We start from the raw sequence: 10,605 nt of genomic DNA on the forward strand, positions 1-10,605 counted from the left end.
GAGAACTGCAAATCACAACTATAGGATATCACCTCATACCTGTCAGAATGGCTAGAATCAGTAGGACAGGAAAGAAAAAGTGTTTATAAGAATGAGAAAAGGAATCCTTGTGCACTGTTGGTGGAAATGTAAATTGGTACAGCAACTGTGGAAAACAGTATGGAAGCTCCTCAAAAAATTAAATATAGCAATAACATATGATTTAAGTATTAGGTTCTTATCCAAAGAAAATTGAAATATTAATTTGAAAAGATATGCACCTTTATGTTTACTCTAGTATTATTTATAATAGTCAAGATATGGAAGCAACTTAAGTGTCCATTGATACATGAATGGATAAAGAAGGTGTAGTATATGTATATGGAATAGTATACAGTATAAAAAGAGATGAGTTCTTGCCATTTGCAACAACATGGATGGACTTAGAGGGTATTATGCTAAGTGAAATAAATTAAACAGAGAAAGACAAATGCCATATGATTTCATTTATATATGAAATCTAAAATGCAAAACAAAAAAATAATCAAACAGAAAAACAAAATCAGATCTATAAACAGAGAACAAATAAATTAAATTGTGTTTTTTTTCCTCCCCTTTTTTATTATTTTGCATTTTTTGATTTTACATTATTCTTATATAGGTTAGGTTTGGTGTTTTTATTTTATTTTTATTCAAAGAGCAAATTTTTGTTTCTACTTATAATTCTATCAATTTTTCTTCTTTTAAAATATTTTTCATATATTTTTTCATTATTTTCTTCATATTATCTTTATGTTTTTGGCTATTTTTAGTCTAACTTTTTTTTGTATGGAAAGTTTTTTTTCTTTACTTTTAGATTAATGTACTTTTCATGACTATGAATTTTCCCCCAGAGCACTAATTTTGCTGAGTCCCATTAGTTCTGAGTAATGCAATTTTAATTATTTTGATTTTCTTGAAAAGCTGATCTTTATATTTATATTTTTTCATTAAATAGTCATTTACCATAGAGTGTATTATCATATTAATTTCTTTGTGAAAGGACCATTTTGTTTCTAGTTTTGTTATTAATTTGCACAATTTCTTTGGGCAGTCTGATTAGTTTATTGCAAAATAATGTATTGTTAATGTCTGAATATTCCATGAGTACCTGAGAAGTTATTTTTTTATTTTTATGATTTTCAGAGTAGTTACACATCATTAGTGCTGATTATTTTATTCTTTTACACAGGTAATCCTTCACAAACTGAGAAAATTAACGCTTCCTGTTACTAGTGAGTTTCTCTGTATTCCAAGTTTACCTTTAATATTTGCTTTATGCATGTTGATGTTATCTAGTACATAATTATGCAAAAGTCTGGGATAACATGTAAACTGGACATTTCTTTTTTTTTATTATGTTCAGTTAGACAACATATAGTACATCATCGGTTTTTTATATAGTGTTCAATGATTCATTAGTTGTAATCTCTTTTTTGTAGGCATTTGTCTAATACACCTTTACTTCTCTTTTTATTTTCAAATTTCCTCAATCACTATTTTATCTGCATTTCTTTACTATATCCTAGATTTTTAACCTAAATTTGGGGTTTATGTACCATTTCATAAATCTTTTCTTTTAATGTATGTCTTCAATTTATAATTTTCATATGGCAGATGTAGTTCATATTAGTTCTGTCAAATGATTCTGGGTTATAATGTTGGCTTTTATATTTTTAACAAACAAAATGGTTTTCACTGCCATGTCTGTGTCTGCTGGTTGTATGTGTGTGTAATCACTACAGTTTATAGGAATACTTGTATTTATTCTGTACTTAAAAAATTAAATTTTATACAGTATTATAAAAATATAATAATAATATATTCTATTATATAGAAAGTCAGTCATCCTTTTTCCTCAGCGTTTATTTTTCTAAAGTACATTTATTCATTTGTTTATTTAGGTTTTATTTGTTTATTTGAGAGAGAGATTGCCAAGCAGGGGGAGGAGCAGAGGGACAAGCAGACTCTGTGCCAAGCACACTGATTCCAGGACCACAAGACTATGATGACCTCAGCCAAAACCAAAAGTCAGATCCTTAACCAACTAGGCCACGTAGCTGTCCCTATCTTTTTAAGTACTTCTAATGTTTATGAATCTATCACTTGACTTGTCTGCAATTAAAGAAAAGACAAATGCTGAACTTACTCATGAGTTCTTTACATCTTTGTTTTCTAAATTGTGCTCTGCTGTTTTTACATTGTCATAGCATCTACATTTATATTCTGTTTTACAATCTAATTTTACATTTGTTTTAATGTTAGCTTTATGCTTAAACATTTTTCAAATGTCCAATGTCAGTCCTATATTTCACTCCTCCGGACACCCCTGTATTACCTGTAGTTTATCTTAAATAGTGCTCTCACAAGGAGATCATGGGGAAAATTTTCCTTGATTTCTAATAGCTACAGAACACCCTACAGATAACTGTAGAAAATCTTGTCTCACTATCTATTTCATGGCTGATACAAATTTTCCCTTAATATCTCATTGATCTTCCATTCTCTTATGGCATTAAAGGCTACCAGGAGAAACTGACCAGCCTGATATTTTTGCTCCTCTATAATTATATGCATTTAGTGCTCCACATATTTATATTCTGTGCATGCCCTTGGGCAATGATGTGCTTTTCTATATTATTCCAGTTTTATCATGTATTTATAGAAATGAGCACCAAGTTTTTTAGTAGATTTAATCAAAACCACCACAATTTTCTGAATAATAAATTAAGATACTAAAAGTTTCATATGTAATTGTTATGTAACTGAAGTTCCCTAACACACTTTTATTTGAAGTATGCTAGAATATATTGGTATATCTATTTCTGAACTTACCAGATTCACAGACACTGATTGAGATCTACAAAATTTCAAATAGTCTAACCTATCCTATATTTTCCCATTTAACACTGAGAGCTCCTTAGATATAATATTAATATTTACCAAAGTGTTCCTCGATTATATGTCAGAAAAATGCTACAATTATTTTGTTTTATATTCAACAAAATGTTATATCTATGCTTTAAATTCATTGGGAGAACACTAAGACAATTTTTCTTCCTTCTCAGTCTGGTCTGTTATTTATAACTGATTTCGTCAGGATTTTGTAGCTCTAATAACATATAAGTTACAAGATTGTGATAAAAAATTTATTTTCTTTTAGCAGTTATTCACTAAACACATGTTATGTGCTAGGCACTATGCTAAGCTTTGGGAATATGGGAAGGAGCAATGCAAATAAAGCCCAAACCCCCTGTCATTAAATTGTGCCAGGTCAGATAAAAGATGTGTCCTACTTGTCAGCCACATCTGATGCTACTGGCTCACAACTGCATCTGTCCTTGGGAATTGTTCTTGTCCAAAGGAAATTCTTGACCCAAGGTTACCTTTCCTTCTTCTCACCCTCCAGTCTGCTCCCAGGAGGAATGACCACTCTGAAAGGTCATCTCAGCTCTAAAGCTCATAAGACCTGCTAAATCCCAGTTGCTACTGCTTTTCCTGTCAGTTTTGCCCTGGATTCAGTCTTGTCTTCCCAACTTTTTTAGTGGTCAATCTCTCAAAAATACTTCCAAGTAAATCGACAAGTCACCCTTCATCTCAGAATCTGTAAGAAACCCATTCTATGACTCTCTCCCACGATATTTACATTACATTTGAGGAACAAGATAATAAGCAAAAAGCAAATTACTGGTAGTGATAAGTGTTAAAAATAATTATGAAGCATCTACATGGATTAGAAGTAAAACTCTTGCTGGTGCACATTTGTATTAATGTGTATGCATGTCCCAAGAGTGTATATTTTAGACTGAGACATATGTAAATAAAAAATCTTGAAGCTCCCATTATCAGCAAAGTCTTAATAGCTTGTTCACTGCTCTGAACTAAGCAGATGTTACACACGCAAATAAAATTAGAAGACCCAAATGAGAAAAATAGGGAGCACAGGTTTCTAGTTTGGAAGTGCCTAACTAGTGGTAGCAATAAATTTGGAATAATAAAGTATCTTATCAAAATGGGAGAGCCCATAGCAGTGCTTTACTAATGTAGTTTTAATTATATTATATTATATTAAATTTTAAATAAATTTAAATTGTAAATAAATTTAATATATTAATTATATTAAAACTATAATTTATGTTATCATAAAAACACAAAGCTGTAAGCTGGAGCTGTGGGGCTATGGGGATGAGTACTCCATAGATAACTGGATGTCCTTTGCTTCTCAGCTCACTCCACCTGCAAAGTTCATGTGAAAGAGTCCCACTTAGCAGAGCAACTTTATATTACTTCTAAAGAGAGAACCAACCTGAACTCCATCAATCGACAGAACCTTGTATCTCTGCTCGACTTTAGTTTTGTTTTGAACAGTTGCACCCATCAAACAAGTTGGAGATCAGTGAACACATAGAAACAGTAATTACGAAGTCTTAAAAACCAGGTGATTCCTACCGAAATGCATCCAGTCCTTCCTTTACTGACATTTCAAGAGGGGCCCTTATAGCAATTCTATACCCAAGTACTATCTCAAAGGGCAGCTAAACACTTTAATAGTCTGTACTCACTCACCTATCATTACTGTTCTTTTGAATTGTTGATATGTTTGAATTGTTTGAAATGTTTGATATTTATACAGTAGAATTTTTACTATTTTTAACTACATTCTCTTGAGCGAAAACGCACACGTCAGGCCTCCACTAATTGAAATCTAATACCTGTGAAATTGGCTTGGCTAGAATTCACTATTTTTCTTTCTTTCTTTTTTTTTTTTTAGTAAAAAAAATTAGCAAGAGAATTAGGAGTTTAAGGACATTTTCAGTTGGTATGCTGAATAAGTTTAGGGAAAAGGTCATTGTTAAACACACTAGGAGTCATAATTAAGGATGTGATAATTACAAGTTACTCATTAAAGTAATTCTCCAAATCTTTTTTTTTAATATATTTTTTTAAAGATTTTATTTATTTAACAGACAGAGATCAAAGGTAGGCAGAGAGGCAGGCAGAGAGAGAGGAGGAAGCAGGCTCCCTGCGGAGCAGAGAGCCCGATGTGGGGCTCGATCCCAGGACCCTGGGATCACGACCCGAGCCGAAGGCAGAAGCTTTAACCCACTGAGCCACCCAGGCGCCCCCAAATCATTTTTTTTAAGAGTTTATTCATTTATTTGATGGGGGTAGAGAGAGTGAAATCACAAGCAGGGGAAGATGCAGAGGGAGAGGGAGAAGCAGACCACGCTGAGCAGTGAGCCAGATGCAGTTGGATCCCAAGATTTTGGGATTGTGATCCATCCTGGGATTAAGAAGGGAGCCAAAGGCAGTTGCTTAACCGATTGAACCACATAGGTACCCCTCCAAATCATTGTTTTATAATGCCAATTTGAGTTATTACTCATAACATAACAATAAAGTTTTTAGTATGTGCATTATAGAATTGAAATATGTCACAAAATCACACTATTCTCCTCCCCCAGTTAATAAAAAGGTATTAGATGGGGCATCTGGGTGGCTCAGTTGGGTCTGTATTCAATCAGGTCATGATCCTGGGGTCCTGGGATCTAGCCCTGAGTTGTAGTGGGGCTCCCTGCTCAACAGGGAGTCTGTTTTTCCTTCTCCCTCTGCCCCTACCCCTGCTGTTGCTCCCACACTCTCTCTCTCAAATAAATAAATTAAAAATCTTAAAAAATTTTTAAAAATGTATTAGACATTACTTCTTATTACTTTGTTAACAATGTTGCAGTTATACATTAACTAGTATCTCAAGTGACTAGTGAAAAATACATGTGCTCATCAATTTCTACTCATCTTTCCAGATAATACTGAGAATCTGCATGGTTACAGATTTATCTAAAGAAGTTATGTGAAGCTTATCATTTAATTGGTGCTATAATTCTGTGTACTTTGCTGACACTTCTCTAGCCAATAGAAGTCCTCATGGGTCCAATCCTAATAAAAATATAATAGTAAATAACATAAAACTATTTATAATATTTAGATTAAGACACAAAATCACTAATATTCTGCTACTTCATAAAATCTCCTTTAGTTGGTAATCAATATGAAGCAGCAACTTCACTTATTTCTATATTTTTTATATCTTAAAACGGAGAGGTATTACTTCTGTTGGATTTCTCCAAGTCTCCACAATATTAGAGACCTGGTAGAAGCAGGAAGGTTCATCTGGGGACACATGTCAATAGAAACTTGAGAAACATTTCCTTGAGGAATAACATGCTGCCTTTTTCATGGTGGGCCTCCCACAGAGCTTCATTAAGCGTGCAATTAACAAAAGTGCATTAACAAAAGGAAGCCTCTTCTATTTAAATAGAAAAACTCAATGAATTTCCACCAGGGGATAGTTTTAAAAGTGAGACATAGATGAATGCATTTTTTTTAATATTTAGAAAATTGCTTTACAAATCACATTTTAATGAGGCAAGTTTTCTTGACATATTGAAAACCCAGAACTATAAATATATATATTGCAAACCCAGAACTATAGTATTTGATGCCTCCTTTAAAAAAGTGCAATAAATATTTTCCATATTTATTAGGCTCATCACTATGAATGTCAAAATTTTTCTAGGCTATGGTGATGTCTTTAGGAGATCATATTTGCCCTTAAGCAAATGGCTTCAATTTTATTTCTTATGTTTCATTTTGATGTATTTTCCTTCTCCTCTATCACTGTTGGATTCACCATTGCTTTTCACTGCCTCTGTTGAATCTGCCTCTATCTTCTCTTTTTTTGCTTTAAATATTCTGTATTTTGTAGTAACCTGCATTCATCTGCATTCATCTATCCACCTATGTGACCTATCAAGTATACACACACACACTCACACGTCTATCAAATATATATACATATATACATATATGTATCTATTTTGTATCACATCAAAATATTGATGCTTTATTTATATATTTATATAAATACAAATATTTTCACATCTTTATATCTTTTTGTATTGTAATGTGAAAACATCTTTATATCATTACAATATATAAATATAAAGTGTTCTATGTTTGTAATTCATAAAGCAAATTATTCATGAAACAAATTCAATGAGGCAATAAGTTAATACATTTCTAATATGAAAAGGTATAAACATTTCAAAGCTACAATAAAAACATGAATTTACTATATAGTGAATGATTAACAAGCATAATCATTTTATAGAAAGTATTAGCCCTACTGGCTTTCCCTACTTTGTTCTGCTGTTGTTCCCAATAGTTCTGCCTGCTCTCAGCATAATTGTGTCAACGGCCCTTGTCCAGTGTGCTGCTGCAGGGTTCATCTTCCCTGGCCAGATCACTCAGAGCCACTACCTCAGGGAAGCTTTTCTGTCCAACAATTTTAATTTCCCTTCCCACCAACGTAGGAGAGATGGCCTTAATTTCATCTTTCTTTTATGGAAAGATCTACCTAATTCAGAGGTACTACTACAATATTGGAGCAAAAGTCTTTCCGCCACAGTGAGCAAGATGGGAGAAGAGATTGGGAGGAATTTGTGGCTGAATGACAGTGTGAAGTGGGTTGTGTTTTCAGGCATAGGGAAGAAGGACAGAAGTGGCAAAAGAACCAAAGTCTTTCATGTCAAAAAGAATGACCGAGGCCACTTTTCAATGTCTAAAATAAAGTTCTTGCATAAGCAAAAAAAACTGGCATTCTAATATATTAGAACATTCAACCCTGGGGTCATAATTTTACGGAAAGCAGATAACTGAAAATAATAAAGACTCAGGACATGAGTTAGATCCAGAGGTACTTTCCTATGAGCAAATTAATTAAGTTTAGTGCTGACATCTCTTCTGCTTGTATAAGACTTTCTGTTATTCATTTTCTGGTTCAGTGTATCAGTGTATCGTGTAACTGATGAATGGAGAAGTGAAATATGAGTATTGCATAACATAATCTGTGAGTGAGATTGTGTATGTTTCCTATTTTTCTGAACAGATTTAAGTTCAAGAAATAGATTTCTGAATAGATTTAAGTTCAAGAATAGGGAGGGACATCAATTATGAAGCAGAGTTTCTGGTGTAAATTTATAAAGTTATTAATTATTACTTTCTCTTCCTTACTTATACCCAGAAGAGAAAATGGTTATAATTTCAGTTTGATTATAAAGCATAATTCTACTGCCAATGCGGTTTCCTTTACCTACGATTTACTTCTCCCTCTTTCTCCAAATAATGTCCTCCATCTCCTTGAACTGATCATACGTCTACCCCAAAAATGGCCAAATATCTTTTTAAAAATTCTGGCTAAGCTATTTAACTTCCTTCAGGCTGAATCTCTACAGCTAAACAGTTTCAATTTTTCAGGACATTAGCTCAATTCCAACCTTCTGGTTATCCACAAATTCCCAATGAAGCACAGCAAGATAATTTTCCATTTTGTAATTCGTTACTAGGGATTAGAAATACCCAATCCCACTGCTTTTCAAGCTTATAGAGAACAACACTGATTACTCTTCATAATGTGATCTTTTTGCTCCAGGAAGAATATTTACCATTTTATTTTATTTTTGAAATATAACACATATAGAGAAAGGCCCACAAATCATACTATTGTTGATAATTATTGAAAAGTAAGCACATTTATGTAACCACTACCAGATTGAGAAATAAAATATTAGCAGCTTTCCAGAAGACTGCCTGCCTTGGGCCCATCCCAGGTGTTATCTTCTGAAAAACAAACATCATTCTGACTTCTAGAACCATTGATTTGTTTTGCCCATTTCATTTTTACATGACAGAAATCACAGAGCATGCATTCTCTCACTTTTTTTTTTTCACTCAGATTTGTGTCTGTGAGATTTGTGCATATTATTGCTGTAGTTGACTCTAATTTCATAATATGATTTATATATGGAATGAGTGTGCCTCAAATTCTATCACCTGTTCTACTCATAGCATACACTTGCATTCTTTCCCCATCGAATATTTATCAATAATGCTTCTCACTGCAGATCCATCAGTGATATATTTATGTACCTATGTTGAACACCTACATAGAAGTGTACTTATTGTGTCATGGGGTATGCATATTAAAATGTAGAGCAAAAAACAACTTATCGAAATGGTTGTACCAACTAGAATTTCTAAGTAATATTTTATAAGAGTTCCTGTTGTAAGAGATGCATCTTCACCAATACATGGCGTTGTTTGTTTGTTTGTTTCTTGTGGGTCTTTTTGAGGTTTTTTATGTATCTATTTAAGAGAGAGGGAAAATGAGTGGGTGGGCAGAGGGAAGAGAGGATCAGAATCCTCGCTGAGAAGGGAACCCAACAAGGGGCTCCATTCAAGGACCCTAAAATCATGACCTGAGATGAAGGCAGATGCTTAACTGACTGAACTACCCAGGCACCTTATACATAGTGTTTTGTTTTGTTTTGTTTTGTTTTGTTAAAGGTTTTTTTTTTTTTTTTTTAATTTATTTGACAGACAGAGATCACAAGTAGGCAGAGGGAGAGGCTGAGAGAGAGGAGGAAGCAGATCCCCTTCTGAGCAGAGAGCCCTATGTGGGGCCCAATCCCAGGACCCTGGGATCATGACCTGAGCCAAAGACAGAGGCTTTAACCAACTGCCCCACCCAGGCACCCCATACATGGTGTTTTTAAGTATTTTATTTTATTTTGCAGTTTTGCTATTCTATTATGTAATTTGGCAAATGTGGGAATATATCCTTGTGCTTTTAATTTGCATTTGCAGAATAACAAAGTTGAACACATTCAAATATTTATTGGATATTTGAAAATACTTATTTGTGGAGTGACCTTTTAGTCCTTGACTCTGAATTATTTCTTTATTTTTTCCTTAATGACTAATGATATCTTTATTCACACATATCCTTTGACAGACACTTGCATTACAAATATTTTCTCCTATTCCAGGGCAAGTGTTCTGATCTTTTCAACATTGCTCTTTGATAAACAAGAAGTTTTTAAATTTTTAGCGAGAACTTCCAATCTTTTCCTTGATAGCCAGTTCTTTTCATGTTCGGTCTAAGAAATATTTGTCCATTGAAAGTTATGAATACATTTTCTAATGTTCTCTTCTAGAAGTTGGGAAATTTTGCATTTTTTTTTTCATGTGAGTTAAAGAGCTATCTTCAGTTCACTTTGTGAAAAGTTTAAGATCGGAACCATGATGATGATGATGATTCAGTTGTCCCAGCACCATTTATCAGGCCATTCTATTTTCATTGCAATGAAGTGACATCTCTCACATATGGAGTAAGTACGTATGTGTTCTCATTTCTCTAAACTCTGTATTTGGATTCATGAGTCTTTCTCTCCTTGGGCCAATACCATATTATCGTGATTTCTGTTTCTAAATAAGTCTTGATACTTGGTACTGTAAATTCTCTAACTTTGTCTTTGCTTCACTGGCTCTCTGAATTTCTGTATAATTATTGAAATCAGCTTGTCAAGAGAAATTATTGCAATGTTGATTGGAATTACAGAGATCATTTAGGAATTGACATATTTACAATATGGAAACCTCCCATCAAGACTTGTAAATATCTTCACTTATTTGAGTCTTTTTAATTAGTCTCAAAAATTGTTGCAGTTTTCTGTACACCACATGATT

This window comes from Mustela lutreola, chromosome 7 (assembly GCF_030435805.1).
Source record: "Mustela lutreola isolate mMusLut2 chromosome 7, mMusLut2.pri, whole genome shotgun sequence".
Classification (NCBI taxonomy): domain Eukaryota; kingdom Metazoa; phylum Chordata; class Mammalia; order Carnivora; family Mustelidae; genus Mustela; species Mustela lutreola.